This window comes from Rhincodon typus, chromosome 21 (assembly GCF_021869965.1).
Source record: "Rhincodon typus isolate 14 chromosome 21, sRhiTyp1.1, whole genome shotgun sequence".
NCBI lineage: Eukaryota > Metazoa > Chordata > Chondrichthyes > Orectolobiformes > Rhincodontidae > Rhincodon > Rhincodon typus.
In genome coordinates, this window is record NC_063352.1 from 41,551,475 (window position 1) to 41,569,940 (window position 18,466).

The 18,466-nt window shown below is 41.6% G+C and overlaps 1 long non-coding RNA gene across 1 annotated transcript in view; it reads left to right on the forward strand.

Moving 5' to 3' along the window:
* Positions 1 to 18,466, forward strand: part of LOC109933606 — a 54,538-nt gene that overhangs the window by 33,434 nt on the left and 2,638 nt on the right. Inside the window, exon 5 of the long non-coding RNA XR_007264342.1 lies at positions 13,946 to 14,184. This is a non-coding gene — a long non-coding RNA (uncharacterized LOC109933606). The remainder of the gene's footprint in view (positions 1 to 13,945; positions 14,185 to 18,466) is intronic.

Here is an 18,466-nt window from a genome sequence, read left to right on the forward strand (position 1 = left end):
TGTCTATCTGTCATTTCTCCTGTTCTGATTTCTAAGGGTTGGACTAGGGACTTCCATTGCATTAGTCCATACTTATTGGCAAAATACAAAAGCAGTTTGCCTTTCCTTTCTGCAGGATTGCTGACCAGGAAGCCCTCCCACTGTAACTGCCTGTTGTCAGGCTCATTGGAAGGATTTACTGGCTGGCAATCAACCTGTTTAACCACATTACTAATGCACTTTTTGTGGCCAGCAAACCTTATCATGGGACTTGATCCCAGAGCTTTTGATCTAAAGTTAGGAGCATTATGACTGCCCACAAAATCTGCAGAACACCTTCAATCCAGGAATATTTAATACTCGGTCTAGCTCCTTTGCAAGCCAGGTCTCTTAATACCACCACATCATATTCCCATGTGGCTATGCATCAGCAACCTTATTTAGCACATTTCATGCATTCACATACATACGTTACAAACTAAATTAGACCTTATTGCAATCCCTTTTAGCATGGCACCCGCATAAACCTTCCTATTTCTTACTTCAGTTCTATTGTGCTCTCCCAATCTTTTAAGAAAAGCATATTTCTGCAGATGTTGGAAATCTGAAATAGAAAGTGTAAGTGCTGGAGAAATCCAGCAGGTCTGGCGATATCAGTGGGGAGAAAAACAGAGTTAACACTTTGGGTCCATTATGACATTTGTTCAAAATTGGACTCCAAGTGTTAACTCTGTTCCTCTCTCCACAGATACTGTCAGACCTGTTGAGTTTTTCCAGTTGTTTCTGATTTCATGTTCCAATCTATATTGCCTTGTCTTTCCTTTCCAATGCTAATTCCTGGTTCTGAAGACAATGCCTAATTACTGTAAGCCCTTTCCTACAGCAGTAGCCAGGCAAACACATTTGCTCCGACTGTATTGTGGTGCCACCTGTTTTGAACTGTACAGGTCTCACCTTGTCCAGAATTAGTCCTGATTTCCGAGAAATCTAAAGCCCTCCCTCCTGCAACTTCTTTCCATCCATGTGTCACATCTGCTCTGTCCTCCTGTTTCAACACTCAATTAACTTGATATCCAGAGGAAGCCTAATGTGAGGCCTTATTTATTAGTTTCCTTCTTAACTTCTCAAGCTTTGACTGCAGGATCTTTCTACCAATGTCATTAGTATCAATATGGAACACAATTTCTAGCTGTTCCTGCTCCTTCTCAGAGAGGATCTGAATCAGAAACTTTCATTGGTGGTGTCCTTTTCATTCTGCCGGGTTGTTGAGGAGGAGTTTGGAGATGGCAGGCATTTGCCTTTTCTATAAGTGTTTATAGAATTTATGCTAAATGTAAAACCAGACCAAAATGTTGCAAGAAACAATAATGGCTCCATGCACTGCTTAGCCGCATCTGGTGGGCACACAATGTCTCCCTTTTGTTGCACCTCGCTCAACAACAACAGCAAATTGCATCTATACGGCATGTTTGGAATGTCCATGACACTTCACAGGAGCGTAACTGACCAAATATTTACACAACGTTATTACGACGGTCAACCAAAAGCTTGATCAGAGAGATCAATCGGAAGAAGAGATTTAAGAGAAGAAAGAGAGGTGAGAGGAGTTCAGATGAAGGGAGAAAATCCTAGAAATGAGGATTGGAATCGGCTGAATGACTGCTTTTGGTTTGGTTATAGAATCATAAAAAAGTCATAGAATCCCTACAGAGTTGAAGCAGGCCATTTGCCCCATCAGATCCACACTGACCCTCCAAAGAGATTCAGAAGTCAGGAATGTGTAGGAGGCAGAACTGGGGGAGCGCACGGACCTGTGTATATTATAGGGCTGGAGGAGGCTACACAAGTAGGTAAGGAGGAGACCCTGGAGAGATTTGGAAGTAAGAGGTGAGATTTTTTAAATTGTATTGTTGTTAGATTTTGGTGGGTGTCCCCAGGTTTTGCTGAAGTATTTTGCATTTACCTCATTGACAGTCATGTGCATATGAGGCATAGGGTCTTGAACTTTGATGCTTACCTGCAATTTCTTATTTTAAAAGTAGGCCAGCAAATCATAGAATTGTTATGGTGCAGAATATCTGCCATAGCTCTGCGTACGTGTTAATTTAGTGCCAATCTCCTGCCTTTTCCATGTAATCCTGCTCATCGTATGTATCCAAATACCTTCATGAACACTTCAATTGATGCTTCCTCCACCACACTTTCAGGCAGTGCATTCTAGACCATAACTCCTTATGCGTGAAAAAGATTTTCCTTACCACACATTTGCAAAACACTTTAAAAGTATCCCCTCTGATTCTTGATCCTTTTACAAGTGGGAACAATTTCTCCCTATCCACTCTCTCCTGACCTCTCACAATTTTGAAAACTTTTGTTGAATCTCTTCTCCAAGGAACCCAATCTCTCAATCTTCCCTGATAACTGGAGTGCCTCATTCCTGGAACCATTCTTGTAAAACTCTGCCAATGACAAGGGTTATTCTACCAGCCCAGCTAAGATTAAAGAACTCAGTGCAGGCCAGGAATCAGACATGAAACCTCTCCATTAAGCAAACCCCACTGGCTCACTATAAGCTCACTGTACAACTGAGCGAAGCATTTGCTTAGAGAAAAAATAGCTCTGATGGAAGGAGATCAGGAAAATTTCCACCACACAGTTAGTTACTACAATCTGTAACGCACTGCCTGAAAGTGTGGCAGAAGTCAATCTAATTGTAGATACTTCATGTACGCCCAGACTCTCTGCACCATCGCACACTGCCCTCAAGGTAGCAGTGGGAGAACAGATACTGTCACACATCTTCTTCTGCAATGTGCTTTTGCAAAGGAAGTCTGGAGGTAATTGCAGTGGTTTTTGTCGGAGTTTACCCCGAGAAGCTCTGTGATGCAGGACTCTGTGTTCTACGGGCTGTTCCCTGGGATGGACACTGAGACAAGCATCGATTACGCCTGCAGGATCATCACCTTGGTGAAAGACACTCTTTGCTCTGCCCGAAACTTGTTGGTCTTCCAGAGTGAGTAGTTGACCTTGACTGAATGTTGCAGACTGGCACATTCCAATGTCCAGGACTACATGCTGATGGACATACTAAAGCTTGGGGCAGCAGCTGCCAAGGTGCAGTGGGGAAAGACCACTGTCTGAGGCCTTCCGAATGAAGTTAAATGGGGGTCTGTTCAGTTTTCGGACCCTCCCAGGGCCTCAAATGTATGTATATATAATCTTTTACAAGTAAAAAAATGCCTTGGGTTTGTTTGCTGGATAGAGTCAAACTCCAATGTGTTTGTTTCTTCATATGCTACTGTACAGAACTGAACTGTTTCAGTGACTATGTACATGTAAAAGATATTTTTGTGAATAAAGAATATTTTTGACATAAAAAAGGGTAACCTTCAAAAGGAAATCAGATAAATAATTGTAAAAGACAATATATTGTGGGGCGCTGGGTTGAACAAAGGGAGATGGGTTAAGGTGCTGCTTCAAAGAGCCAGCACAGGCACAGTGGGCAGAATGGCTCCTTCTATGCTGCATGATTCACAGTGTCAACGCAGAGGAGCAAATTCAGTTAAGTCAATTTATGGTAATGCAGGACAGTTAAAAATTATTGGGGACAGTTATTGCCTAACGTTGCTGATTTGGCACAACCTTCACTGACAGTGGCTTTGCAGCCCAAGTATTTGAAACAAGCAACATCAGTGAAAAATCTCGCGTTTAGGCTGACTGGATTGAATTTGCAATTCCTACAAACAGGAACCTGAATGATCTGATCTGTTCAGTGTTTCCGATCAGATTTGCACTTCCAGACAAGGTATGGAACAATGAACATGACTGCATATTTAATTTATATTACTAATTTTCATTTCATCTACTCAGAAAGAATAACAATTCAAAATGAACGCCTTCCTGTAGTTGAGAGCAGCTGTTGATTGCTGTGGCTAGATCATTAGCAATCTTTTTAATGTCCCAGTGCATGCTTCTGGCTACTCTACACAGCATCCTTCCAGAATCTGGTTCCCAGAGCTAGTATCCTTTTCATCATTTCTTGTACTGAGCATTAGTCATCGTCATTGGCATATTCATCCACATTGTGAATTAATCCTGAGCAACCTAATGGTTGCGATCACTAAATGTTAACAAAGAGCTGCTTCGAGTCAACCCTCAATGTGGTTTTATAGTTAGTCTCAATACATACAAAGATAAATTTTCATTGCAGGTGCAGTTTTCAAACTAAGTTATTTCTGACAATTCGATACTAAAGGAATCTCCTGTGCATCAGTCAGAGGAGTTTTCATCGGTACAATTTTACTTATTTTCTGTTCTCTTCCCTTTAATTTATATCCCCTTAAAAGAAACTTTTAAAGGAGCTAGCAAAGACTGTTTGATCACTAGCTATGCAACAATTTGTATTAATGCTGTGCTTTTAACACTGTAACTTGTGTCACTATCTCAACATACGGGTTACCAGTGGTTTGAGGAGAAAGCCACGGCTGTTGTCACACTACTTGCTACCCAACATGGCTGCCAAAGGGACAGAGTTGTGGGGAAATGGTTGATCAAACTAAACACATGACATTTGTCAAGGTTTGTAGGTATGAACTTGAAGTATAAGGTCAGACTTCTGCTCACTGCCTTGCCTTTCCATTAAAGACAGGCCAATGGTATTTTGCACAGCCTGGGCAACACGGTGATTCAGTGGTTAACACTACTACCTCACAGCACCAGGGACCCGGGTTTGATTCCACCCTCGGGTGACCGTCCGTGTGGAGTTTGCACATTCTCTATGGGTTTCTGCTAGGTGCTCTGATTTCTTGCCACAGTGCAATCATATACGGTTTATGTGGATTGGCCATGCTAAATTGTACAGGGATGCGTAGGTTAGCCATGGGAAATGCAGAGGTAGGGGTCTGGGTGGGATGACGTGGACTCAATGGGCTGAATTGCCTGCTTCCACACTGTAAGAATTCTACAAAGTTTTAATGATTGGAATGGATGTAGCCAGGCAAGATAGTTGAAGGTCCAAGGGCAATAGCATGGGACACAACTAAGGTTGAACAAAATACAAGTGAAGGTAGAATAAAGGAAGAGGAAAAAGAAAGCAGGTACATTTATGTAGTGCCTTTCATGACTTTGCAGCCGATGAAACAATCTTGAAGTGCAGTCATTGTTGTAACGTGTAAACACGATTAGCTCCCAGGAACAGCCGTGTGATGACCAGATGGTTTTCTTTTTGTCACTGATGTTATAGAGTCACAGTCACAGAGTCATACAGCATGGAGGCACACCCTTCAGTCCGACAAGTCCATGCCAACCACATTCCAAACTAACCTAGTCCCACCTGCCTACATTGGTTGAGGGATATATATGGGCCACAACATAATAGAAAATGAAAAGGAAAATGGGGTCTTTATTCAAAGTCTCATCGCCCCATTTATTGCAGCACTCCCTCAGCTTAGCCTGGGATTATGACCATAGCTGAGTATTGCACTGATTGTCAGAATAGGGTTTGAGCTCAAGTCATTGCTCTTTCCAGTGTAATTCACCTGAAATTGGCCAAGCCAGGATTTCAAATGCAAATTATGACCAACAAAGATTGAGTCTCTGGGATTTATGACACTAGTTTAAAAAGCATTATGGTTCATGGATTATGCATTATGAAACAGGTTCCACCAACAAAACTGGCTGTGCTCTATCATTCATCATTGTGTTTTTGCTAATTGTCTCTTTGAGGAAGATTTCAGAACCATGTTCCTTTTCCAAGTGGAAGTACTAATAGGCCCCTTAAAAGGTATTTTTTAAACTTACAAAGGAACTGACTATTGTACACTGATACAACTAATTAATGATTCTATATTAACTTTTAAAGTAATTTAAATTATTTAGAATTGGGTAACTCACAGATGGAGAATGAGTTGGTCTGATTAAAATATGTTGTGATTTGTAGTTGCATGATTAAAACTGCACCAGATTACCAGGTTTAAATGCATCAATGAATATTTTTATTATGTTGGAAACAATGCATAATTTTAAGTTTAACTTACATTTTGTGTGTTAAGAAGGGTGGTGGTCATTTTAATCTCATTTTTTTATTAGAGTTGAGTTCCGCGGGCTTGGTACTGGGGAATTGAGAGACATGTTTGTTTGAATGTATTTTAATGATGTTTTACAACCTTGCAGTGAAGAAGTGGGAGTTAGCAGCTCAGCGAATTTAAAGATAGAGATAAAAAAGCTGCACTTTTGTCCAGCAACAGACTTCTGGAGGCATATAAAGAGGCAGAAAAATGTAAAAATCACCTAGTCAACGGATCTGTGCCAGAGATAGACTGCTTGAACCTGGGTTTGGGAAACTCGTGTTTGCACTGAAGTAAAAGTAACAGGGAGTTCAGTTTGCAACTTGTTTCAGGTATCTCAGGGAAGAGTTACCAGCTGAAGGAAAAGTGAATTTGCAGAAATTTCCAGGAAGGAATGGATGTGGCTGTGCCAGCCTTGGTGTGGAGATGGCAGCAGGTCTTCACTAGAGTGTTGACGTTGCTAAGGATATTGCTGAGATAAAAGAAAGAGTGCAGTTTGAATTCCTTTCTAATGTCTGTAACAAAATACTTCAAACCCTTTTGCCTCATTCAATATAATTCATTTTTTTTATTGGCTTGTGGGTTGTGGGCATCACTGGCTGGGAAAGTCTTTATTGCCTGACCCTAGTTGTCCTTGTGAAGGTGGTGGTGAGCTGTGTCATGCTGTGGGTTGCTCCAGAAAATAAAGTTGAAATATGAAGTAGTAGAATGAATCATAATCTGAGCATTGAAGACAGACAGAATGAGTATGTGAATCAATGTGCTCAGATCTCAAGGGCATAAGACAGGGATGTTCAGACAATCAATGAACATTTTAGTATCAATAACAGAGAAGTAGGAAACCAGTTTAGTAGATTTTATTGAGGTGAAACTTTACATTTTTAATCTTGAAGCTTATAACATGCCGTTATGCAATGGCTGAGGTTACTGTACAGCCACTTGCAACATGATGCCAGTGATCGTTGCTGGCATTGTGGTGACACAGGTACCACTAAGATAAGTAGAATAGAGTTACACAGCAGATGTAGTGTTGGAGCAGTTCAAAGGTACTTATCCCTCTAATATAAGGCGTGCATTATGATCCCAAATCTGTAGCCCAGAAAGCCCTAATTAATACTTGCCTAATGAATGCTTGCACTGAAGCCTCCTTTATATTGTTCTATAGATGAAACTACAGAGTCTATTGCAGGCTATTTGGCCCATCTGGTTAATGCTGGGGTTGATACATCCTATGAGCCTTCATCCAGTCTTCCTCAACTTAGTCCTACCTACATTAATTATTCTTTTATTTGGTTGTGGAATAATAGTGTGACTGACAAGTTAATGAACTATATAAAAATTCATAATATCATGAATTACTGTAATTTTAAAAATTCTCATGGGACAGCAGTCTTTAAAACTGTTTTTAAAAATCTCAATAAACACGTGAACTTTTAATTATTTTATTAACGTGACCAATTGGGAGATTCTGTGCAGCAGTTGCAGTATAAGTAGTATATAGTAGTTCTGTAGAAAACCTGCACAGGAACATTGGGCCATCTATTAATAGTTCAGCAAAAGATGAATTAAGATTATTTGGACACAGACTGCTGTGTGTTCACAAATGGAAGCTTGTAATTGAAAGGGGTGGATCTGCTACTAGCTAAGCAAATAATAAGATGGTTGCTCTGTCATTAAATAGACATCAGAAAGTGAATTCCACTTGACTTATTTGAGAAGGAAATTGTTCTAATAACATTTTAAAATTGTGTCTTCCGATGTTCTCCTTCGTGCCTGCCTTCAAAAAAAACTTGAAGCTGCAAAGTTCTTTGAATATCTTGAGGTCGTGAAAGGTGTGATATACAGTTCTTCACTCTTGCCTGAAGGCACTGACTGATGCTCAGCTATTTCCACGTGTGCTGACAGTGCACTGCAATAAGATGACTTGTTTGGCCTTTGTTGTGTGTGAAATGAGATAATAATTGACAGCAATGGGGAAATCACAGCACAAAATGACCTGTCCACACCTAACATCCACACGTATGTGCACTCCTAAATGAACTGTGATGAGAAATGCAAATCCTGGACCGTTTTCCCCCTCTCTCATCCAGAGGTCATGGGCCAGTTATCCTGCCCTAACTGAGGCCAATAAATTCAGCATGGATTGGGAAGCAAATTATTGTGTGCGCAGTTCAGTACCTCACAGACCAATGTATTAACTCAATGAAGCACTAGAGGAGCAGGATATGTCTTTATGAGAAAATAAATTGAGGGCCTGGTTTGCAATGTCTCCCAGAATGAAATGGGAGGATATATGTCGAAATTCACAACTGCTGGCACTCTAATCAAATGAATCTCAGTTGTGCTTCCCTGAGCATAGAGGCAATCATTTTCCAGGAAGAGGAATAGCTCATCCTGCCGGTTTATTTTTTACAACAGGTTTCAGAGTTACCTCAGAGTCAAAAAGGTGAATGTAAGTATGTATGGTTGCACATTCGCTTCCATGTCAGAAGGTTATGGGTATAAATCCTGCTCCAGAGCACAAAAATCTGATATTCTCAGTGAGTGGGGAAGACTGCACAATTGGAGGTATTATCTTTCAGAGGGTAATTAACTAGTGATTGTGTTCCAGAGCTCTCCCTGCCATTCTTTCATGGGATCTTCTCAAATGGCAGGTGGAATCCCAGTCTAAAGTTGCACCGGCAGTATTGCAATTCAGATTGTGTGGCAATCCTGCAACACTGTTAGCCCAAATGTAATACACTCAATGTGGTGCATCAACAAACAATGTTTTGACCTGAGGATAAGCATGCAATTGGGCGAGGAAAGCTAACATGGTTAAGCAGTGGACTAAACCTGCTCTTGGTAACAGGACAGGTCAAGCAAAGTGAAAAGGAGAAAAAATCTTTTGAGAGACTGGGGCACGTAGAAATGATTGGATGCAGTTCAGATTTTCATCATTGTACTGGACTCTCTGGAGTTGTTTTTTTATGATCATGTAAACCCATTCCAATGAACAGGCTCATACACGAAGAATGACCATGGGGATGAGGTACGAGGTTGCTAGGGGTTGCTAGGATACCGTAATCATATCTCAGCCACTGTCATTTTATAAGGTGCTGGTTATTCTAGGCAGCACATTATCATCTTTGAGAGAACACAGAGGTGAACAGCAGGTACAATTCTGGGTAACAGAAATCTGTCTAATAGAGAATAAGTACATTTTTAAAATTCACTCGTGGGAAATGGGGTCACTGGCTGGACCAGCAATAATTGCATTTTGCTAGTTGCCCATGAGCAGGTAGCCATTTCTGTTTGTATGTGAAGATTTCCAGATTATAAAAGGATAGGCAGGACTTCATTTTTAAAGACAAATCCATTCGTAGGATGTGGGCATCATTGGCTGAATCCATCCCTAATTGACCCTTGAACTGCCTGGTTTGCTAGCCAGTTCAGAGGCAATTAAGGATCAGCCATTTTGCTGTGGATCTGGAGTCACATGTGCAACCAGACCAGGTAACGACGGCAGTTTCCTTCCCTAAAGGACATGAGTGAACTGGATGGTTTTTTTTACAACAATGGATAGTGATAGTCACCGTTAGGAGAGCTTTTAATTTCAGATTTTTGTTAATTCACATTTCACTACCTGCCATGGTGGGATTCATACCTGTATCCCCAGGGCATTAGCCTGAGTTTCTGGATTGCTGGTCCTGTGACAATGCCATGATGCAACAACAAATACTATCAGGCACCAGTTAAAAAGTAGATTTGTAAGAAGAAAAGTTGCGAGTATTTGTACACAAGCAGTAAACTGGGTGGACTTGTGCCATTGAATCAGACAGTAAAGGGGAAATATTGATGTAAACTCAGTGGAAACACCCCAAATACAAAAGTTTGACTTGCTGTTCTGATCCTCCAATGGTTGTAGGTGACGCCATGGAGCCAATTTACACTTGGAGATAAATCTAAAAGATGGATCTAAAAATGGGTTCAGTTTCCTCAGTACCTCATCTATATTGACAATTGCTCCATTGTCACTTTGATAGAGACCTAACCTTTGGCATAGACCTAAACAAATCATAAGCCGATTTTGAAATGAAAATTGGATGCTCCTTTGAGATATATAAAAACATCGACCTGAGATTCTCCTACGGCATCAGATTGTTATTAGACTTCTGAAAGGACCTCTCAAATTTCAAATGTAATGTTGACCTTGATCTTTGTGCACCTGGTCTACAGCCATAACATTGTATTCCTTGCTCTGTTCTATTATCCTTATGCACTTTGTATGGTATAGTCTGCCTCTACTGCATGCAAAACAAAACTTTTCACTGTTAGTAGGCACATGTGACAATAATAAATCAAAATTCTCATCAAACTTAATAATAAACAAACAAAGACCTCACCATCATTGCGATTCCCAGGTCGCATTTTCTGCCTCCACCTGATCCCCTGTATGTTAATGAGGCCCCATTCTGGAATTGGACAGGACCAACATTCATTCAGATAGGTTCCTGATTAGTAACGGGATCAGGGTTATGGGGAGAAGGCAGGAGAATGGGTTTGAGAAACATATCAGTCCTGATCGAATGGCAGAGCAGAGTCGATGGGCCAGATGGCCTAATGCTGCTCCTACATATAATGGTCTGATAGAGCAGGGTGGGTTGTGGAGAAATCTTTCATAAAGTGTTCAAGAGGCTCCTATGTGCATCCGTGGAAAAGGAAATGATTGAAGGGGTGGGATAAAAGATCAATGGAAGAAGGGCGTCCTGCATTGTTTAAAAAGTCCTTTTGTGCTCCTGAAGGTGTTTGTACTCTAAATGGAGGAAAACAACATGCTCAGAGACATTATAACATTTTTATAATCATTGAGAAGGACTCCACTGCTGACTTTGAGATTTGCAATCTTTTTAGTGACTTTAAATCTCCATTTGATGAGTATTAGTTGTGACTGGCCAGCAAGGTGATTAAAAAAGGGAGAGATGAGGAAGTTGAAAAATAATGTGTAAATATTTTTGTACTCATAGTTGAAGCATATATAGAATCCTGTGTGTATTCCTGAATCTGAGTCTGAACTGTGAGCTCTGAATCTAGAATGGCATTGTCACTGGAACAGAGATTGGACTGAGCTCTGTTGACACATTCAGAAGGATGTCAAAGATTCCATGGCACGTTTGTGGAGTAGAGTGTGGAATTCTCCCAGCTCCTGGCCAACATTCAACCCAGCTTCAACCAATCCAATCAATTGAAATCAACCTGCCCTTCTTCTGGTGGCCTTCTAACTGTGAGTAAAGTTCACAAAACAAAGCAGCTTGTGCAACTCATCGTTCGTGCAGCGCTTTCCAATGCTGGAAAGGGCGCTACGTAAATGCAAGTCCTTCCACCCTGAATACAATCTGCATTTCAGTGGTTTGGGCTTATGAGGAAAGAGTGCACTCGGTGTCAAGTACAAAAGGAATACATGCATGAGGCTTTTTTTTCAAGCAGTTTAGTTAAGAGGTTTTTAATTATAGTGATGGGTTTCCGCACTCATCAGGTTGAAAAGGAACACACTTACCTCCAGCGCAGAATGTACCTTCCATATGGGTAAGCACATTCTGTGGCAGCTTGCAATGCGCTAGCTATCAGAAACCTTAGATACAAAAATGCAGATAGGAAATAAAGGATGTTCAATTTCTTTCAGTGATACCTCAAAAGATAGAAGTATGTTTGGAATAGTGCAGTGGCCTGACATTAATTGCTGTGGCAAGAGCATGCAAAATGCACAATTTGATATGGCATTTGTACTGCTCGTTTTGTCATTCTCTTTTATAATTTCGTTACTTGTTATTTTGTGATTTAAACATATGAGACCTGATGAGAAGTGCATTCTTGTTTACGCTTATTGCCATGAGTATAGTCGAGTCCGAGAAACTGATCAGTTTAACCATATGATCCTCCATTCACGGCTGTGATTTGAAGCATAAGACCGTACCATAATGCAACAATCATCACCATTAATGTTAAAACTCAGCAGCGCATTAAAGCTGCATTTAGCTGCACAATCCGTTATAGAAATGGAGCTCATTTATAATAGTTTCCATAGTCGTTGGAAACATTTTCCGTGAGCATTTGTGGAGTTGCTGGGGAGAAACTGAGTGTTCAGCTGCCTATGGTAATATGAGGGTGTTGGTGGAACCTACTGATTATCCAACTCAGTATTTGAGCATCTCCTGTGAATTATAGAATGCAGTAGATCACCATCACCCCAATCGGAGTCGCCTTTAATATTAGCACAGGCAACAGTTGTCGAAACAAGCATCACCATTTAATTCTTTAAACACAACAGCACCCAGTGTGCTTTTGGATAGGAACTCGAGGTTTTAATCAGTACAACGCTGTTTATTGTCGAGGACATTCTTGACAAAAACAGAAGTTATCGCTTAATGAAGCATCGCACAATTACTCATCTCTTCTGGGAACATGACATCATAACAGCATGTGTGGGAGCAAAGCAAATATTCTGTTGCAGAATGTATGAGTGCTACATTTTTAATAAGGCGCAGGCATGCCTGAGGATTCCGAGTCTCCGCTGCAATGTCACAGGTTTTTAAAAGGGTCAAAGTAAGGATGAAACGGTTGACTGAACTTGGAGCCCTCTCCTTCCGTGAGTTTTAATCAGGCATGTAACCAAAATCTAACTAGCGACATGTCAGTTGCAAATAAAAAGAATAACTTCTTTGTGACATATGCATGCAGTGTGATGATCAGCTTTCAGCCTAATGGGGAATTGTATTTAACAGCCTCCCACAACATACTGGCATCATTACCTCCTTGACCCATATTCCATCTCTAGCTAAGCTCAAGATGAATGGGCATTGGAAGGAGGACGCTAAACTTCTAACCCATGACCCTCAATCGGATTATTATAGCTTTTTTTTTGGTTTGGTCTGGCTTGGTTCTCCTGTGCACAGGGACAATGAGATGAATCTCATTGAATTTTATCATTTTCGTCAAGTTTCACTGAAGGCTTCTCTCTGTGAAGCCTTGCAAGTTTTCTCCTCAACCCACCGCACTCTTACAGCACCCGTCTTGCCCGATTCTCCCACCCTCTGTAGCCAAAAGTACTCACAACTGTCAGGAGATCTAAGGATCCCTGGCACTGGCGCCACCTTTAAAAGGCCAAGGTGCATCTGGTCAAGCTCTGGCAATTCAGAGCTACCCTGCACAGTTGCAGGTTTTTGCACTTGGGCATGGCAGAGAAGGGGAATTTTGCATTCTGCTTTGTGGACAGGGACCTGAGGGTCCTGGCTGGTGGGGCAGTACCCTGCTGGCACTGGGACTGGCAAAGGAGGCTACAACACCAGCCCTCACCAGTTTGGTGGGAGGTGCCAGAGTAAGGTTGACAGTCTGGAGGAACACTCGGCATTGCAGCAAGAAGGTCAACAACCCTCTCCACTGTGCCAGGGGAAGTGCTACCATCTGCTCCTTGCTTACCTCACACTCTGCTACTGCACCCACCTCCCACTAACGCTCATACTTTACCACTCTCACTACTGCCTGCAACATTTTCCCTCACCCACTCTTCCTCACCCCAAACACCCCCTCATACCATGAACCCTGCATGCCCTCTGCACTACCTACTCATTCACTCAGGACACCTCACCACCTTTCCCCAACTCTAACAGCCATACCATCCGCTTCCATCTCGCTCAATCAATCCCTTTCTCTCATTCTAGAAAACAGTTTGCTGAACCCCTACAAGGAGGGGATGCTTCCCCTTGCTGTTTTCTGCTATGAGGGTTCAGATACCCATATGTAGCTGCAACCGAGTAACAAGCATTGTCATTGGTGTGCTACTCCCCCATTACCCCCATTGTGACTGTCTTATTAAAAACTTTTAGCCTTTGATCACAATGCTTTCTCTCTATTATCTCCTGCAGGCACCAGCAAAATGCCCATGGTATCTGCCATCAACAGACCAACCTTACAAGACTTGCCATCCTCCGCTGCTGAGGAAGAGAATGCAGAGGAAGCCCAGGCAAGACTGTCCCCTGCCCCCTGTACCAACTCAGTAACTGACACCATGAATGGAGCTGGAGACGCATCCTGGTGAACACATCACTACCTCCTCTCTGGAGCTCATCGAGGGAGAATCATGTCAGGCAGCTGGCATTTGGAGGTGTGTTGGAGACTGGGCACCTGCTCAGCCTCAGGCAGGAGAGGACTCTGTTGTGAAATCTATTAGTCAGTATTTTGGGATGTGAGTGATTGCTGCCCCTTGGACCTTGGTGCTCAGTGTCCAAATGTAATTCAGGAATTGGAAGCCGTGAGCTGATGTCAGCCTCTCAGATTCTCATGTTAGGAATTCTTGGCACATGGTCTCTATCCAGCGGGTGATAGATGAGGACGGTGTTTGATAGTGAGGCAAGATTAAGAAATAATGAGGGTGATAATGGGCATTAATCCCCATTAAAAGGTCTGTCTCTGCTCACTGGCAAGTATCTAACCTTAACATCCAGAATTTAGTTGGAAAGAATGACTTGTCACTCTCAGAGTTGAGAAAGACTTCACAAAGCTTCTTGTGTAAGTTTCCCAGATTTCTCGCCATAGCCCACTTCTTTCAGGGCCTGAGAAGATTCTGCCTAACATCATATATCCTGACTCTGAAATCAGGTTAGTAACTGTTAATGTTGTGAGCAAAGATGGAATTTATTGCTCTTCGCTAGTTGTCCCTGAGAAGCTAGTTTTGAAACTTCTTCTTGAACTGTTGAAGCCTGTGTGGGGGAATGTTGTCCCAGTGTGCTGTTTGGCCCACTACGTTGTGCCGAACCTTTACCCTAAACCTAAGGTCTATCTAACCTCCACCCCTACCTTATACTATCATCCATATGCCTATCTAATAGCTGCTTAAATGCCCCTAATGAGGCCGACTCCACTACCCTCTCCGGCAATGCATTCCACACCCCAACCACTCTCTGAGTAAAGAACTTACCTCTGACGTCTCCCCTATATCTACCTCCACTCACTTTAAAACTATGCCCCCTCGTAATAGCTACCTCCACCCTAGGAAAAAGTCTCTGGCTGTCCACTCTATCCATACCTCTGATCATTTTGTACACCTCTATCAAGTCACCTCTCATCCTTCATCGTTCTAAAGAGAAAAGCCCTAGCTCTCTCAAACTTTCCTCGTAAGACCTTCCCTCCATTCCAAGCAACATCCTGGTAAATCTCCTCTGCACCTTTTCCAACACTTCCACATCTTTCCTGTAATGAAGCGACCAGAACTGGACACACTACTCCAGATGTGGCCGAACCAGGGTTTTGTATAACTGGAGCATAACTTCACGGCTCTTGAACTCAATCCTTCTATTAATGAAAGCCAACACACCATACGCCTTCTTAACAACTCTATCCACCTGGGCGGCAGCTTTCATTTTGGTCCAATGACAATGAAGAAATTGAAGGACAATGAAGAAATTGCAGTGCAGTGGTCCGAGCTGAGATGATGCATATGACTTGGAGGAGAACCTAAAGGTGATACTATCTTATCACTGACCTTGTCCTTTTAGGCATTGCAGGTTATGAGTTAGGGAGATGCTGCCAATGAAACCTTGCTGCAGTGGATCCAATGGATGAGAGAATGAAGTGCAAGTAATTTGTCACATACTTATTGACAAGGTGGGTGCAGATACATAGCCCTGTGGAAAATTCATGACAATGCAGAGGCCAGAATTTCTGACAGCAAAATGAAGGACATGTCCATTTTTGTTCCCTCACTTATGGAGACTTGGGTATAAACATTGGGACTGGGTCAATGGAAAAAGCTTGAAAATATCCAAACTTTGAAAGCAGAATGGGAAAGGGTGCGTGGTTCTCCAATTTACTAGCATCTATTGAGGTATTTCAAACCTACTAAGAAATTATTTGTAAATAGCTGCTTGCAATATAATACCTCTCCATATTTCAATGTCCAATGTCTGAAACAACATGGGAAAGATTATTTTTTTTAAAAAACTGCACATTTCATGCAGTCAAGAAAAATAAAACACAAATGGAATGATACTGTTACTAAATTAACATTTCTCGGGAAATACCAATCAACAGTGGTTCTGGTAGACAAAACATCTCAAGGCTTAGCCAAATCTTTCAAAGAAAGATGACCATGAAAACACAAGAAGGGGAAAGAACGGCTGATTTATTTGCTTTGGGGGCTTGTCAATGGATTCCTTTGATAAGCTCCTGTCTGATAAACCACTTTACCCCTTCCCCCAACTCAATGAATTAAGAGTGCAAAAAGATCTTTGGCACAGAAGTTGAGCTGATGAAAATGAGCATGAGCACTGAATTTTGAGGATCTACCACTTCAGAATGCTAGCCGCATAATGGAAACCCAAGCACAGAGGCTTGATCATTACTGAGGGAAAATAAGACACAAATCCAAGGTTTTAGGAAGTTCTTTCTTTCCATCTCATGTCAGGCATAGTGTCTGACAAAGACGCACTATCCTCTTTCAATGGTTTAAATCTCTCCAATGTCTTGTGGGACAGAAGATTCTGTTGAAAAACAACAGAAGTTAAAGAAATAATTACCACTATTCATTCATCTCATCTTTAAAAGCCCCAGCCTTGATGCAGAGAGTTCTATAGAAAATACTTGAATCCTGACCCCATTGTTGTTTCACATATGTAACAGTGCTCTGGAAACTTGATTTCTATTGGGAGCGAGGAAAGCTAATCAATATTGTTGTTAAATGCAAGGTTCACAATTCATTCCTACATATTGTTCATAATGCTGGATCAAATTGCCTTCACATGGAGGAGTTTAAAACATCCTGGCTTTGTGAAATCTGTTGATAGGCTACAGCCTAAATGGGACTATAACCATCAAATGAATATGGTCCATATGAAGGGTGTTTAACCCATTGTGTACACACTAACCTTCCAAGAGAGAAATTCACCTATTGCACCTCTCATATTCACCCATCACTCAAAGAACAAAGAACAGTACAGTACAGGAACAAGCTCTTTGCCCCACCAAGCTTTTCTAAACTAAAAACCTTTTGCCTATTCACGGTCTGTATCCCTGTATTCCCCGCCTATTCATGCATCTATCAAGATACCTCTTATTGTATCTGCTTCTTCCACTTCCTCTGGCAGCACATTCCAGGCCCTTACCACACTCTGTGTAAAGAAACTTGCTTCTCACACCTCCTTTCACCTTAATCCAATGAGCCCTGTTTCTAGAAATAGGCATTTCTACTCTGGGAAAAAAAGGTCTCTTTCTATCTTTTCTATCCACACCGTAAGAAAATCCCTCCATGTCCAAAATCAACCTAGTGATCCTTCTCTGTGCTACCTGCAAAGCCAGTGCATCGTACCTTAGATAAGGGGACCAAAACTGTTCACTGTATCCCAGATGTGGTCTGTCTATAGTTTTACTAAGCCTACCCTATTTTTATGCTCCATTCCCTTTGAAATAAAATCCAACAGTCCATTAGCCTTTTCTATACCCAATGAATTTCAATGCTAGTGTTCTTTTGTGATCCATGCATGAGGGCCCCAATTCCCTTTGTACTGCAGCTTTCTGCAGTCTTTCTCCATTTTTCTTCTTCCTGCACAAGGACATAAGCTCACATTGTCTCACATTATATTCCATCTGCCAAGAGTTTGCCCACTCACTTAGCTTGTCAACATTTATCTGTGGAATCTTTGTGTCATTCTCACTACTTGCCTTCCACTGTCCTCTCAGCATTGAATTCCAGATCCCTGTTGAAAAGGAAATTGAAAAAGTAAAAGCAGGAAGTACCAGCAGGTCAGAAAGCAGCAGTGAGCAGAAAGGGCAATATATGAGGTTTTTGGCTGTAAATTTCTTTATCATTTGGAAGGATGGTAGGTCTTCTCCCTTTACACATTCTGGGTTGTTCTAGAATTTTCTGCTTTTGGTTCCTTACCTATCTATTCATAGGTTGTCCAAAGCCTGACAGATTTGTTTTTTTTTGAACAGATAATTTCCACATGCCAATGCTAATGATCCCAGCTCCTTGCATTCTGGATGATGCTTCCTTTGTACCCCACTCTGTTCTCTGAGTGCCAATTGGTTGTCAAGATCCTTTATTCCCAAACTGATGCAGCTCAGTTCAGTTTGAAGAAAGCAAGGACATGATACAATTAGAATTCCTTGAATATTCACATTTTAAAAAGGTGTTTATGAGAGCAATTAAGTCAAATGGGCTGACATCAAAGCATTTGTTTTTCATTTATCAAATAGTTCATGTTCTAAGTTTGTTACTGCCTCCCTCTAAATGCATTCAGAATTTAATGGGAGGCAACAGATTTCCATTGGCTGTAACCCAATATCTGTAATACAGTGGTAGTAGGGACTGCAGATGCTGGAGAATCCGAGACAACAAGGTGCAGAGCTGGATGAACACAGCAGGCCAAGCAGCATCATAGGAGCAGGAA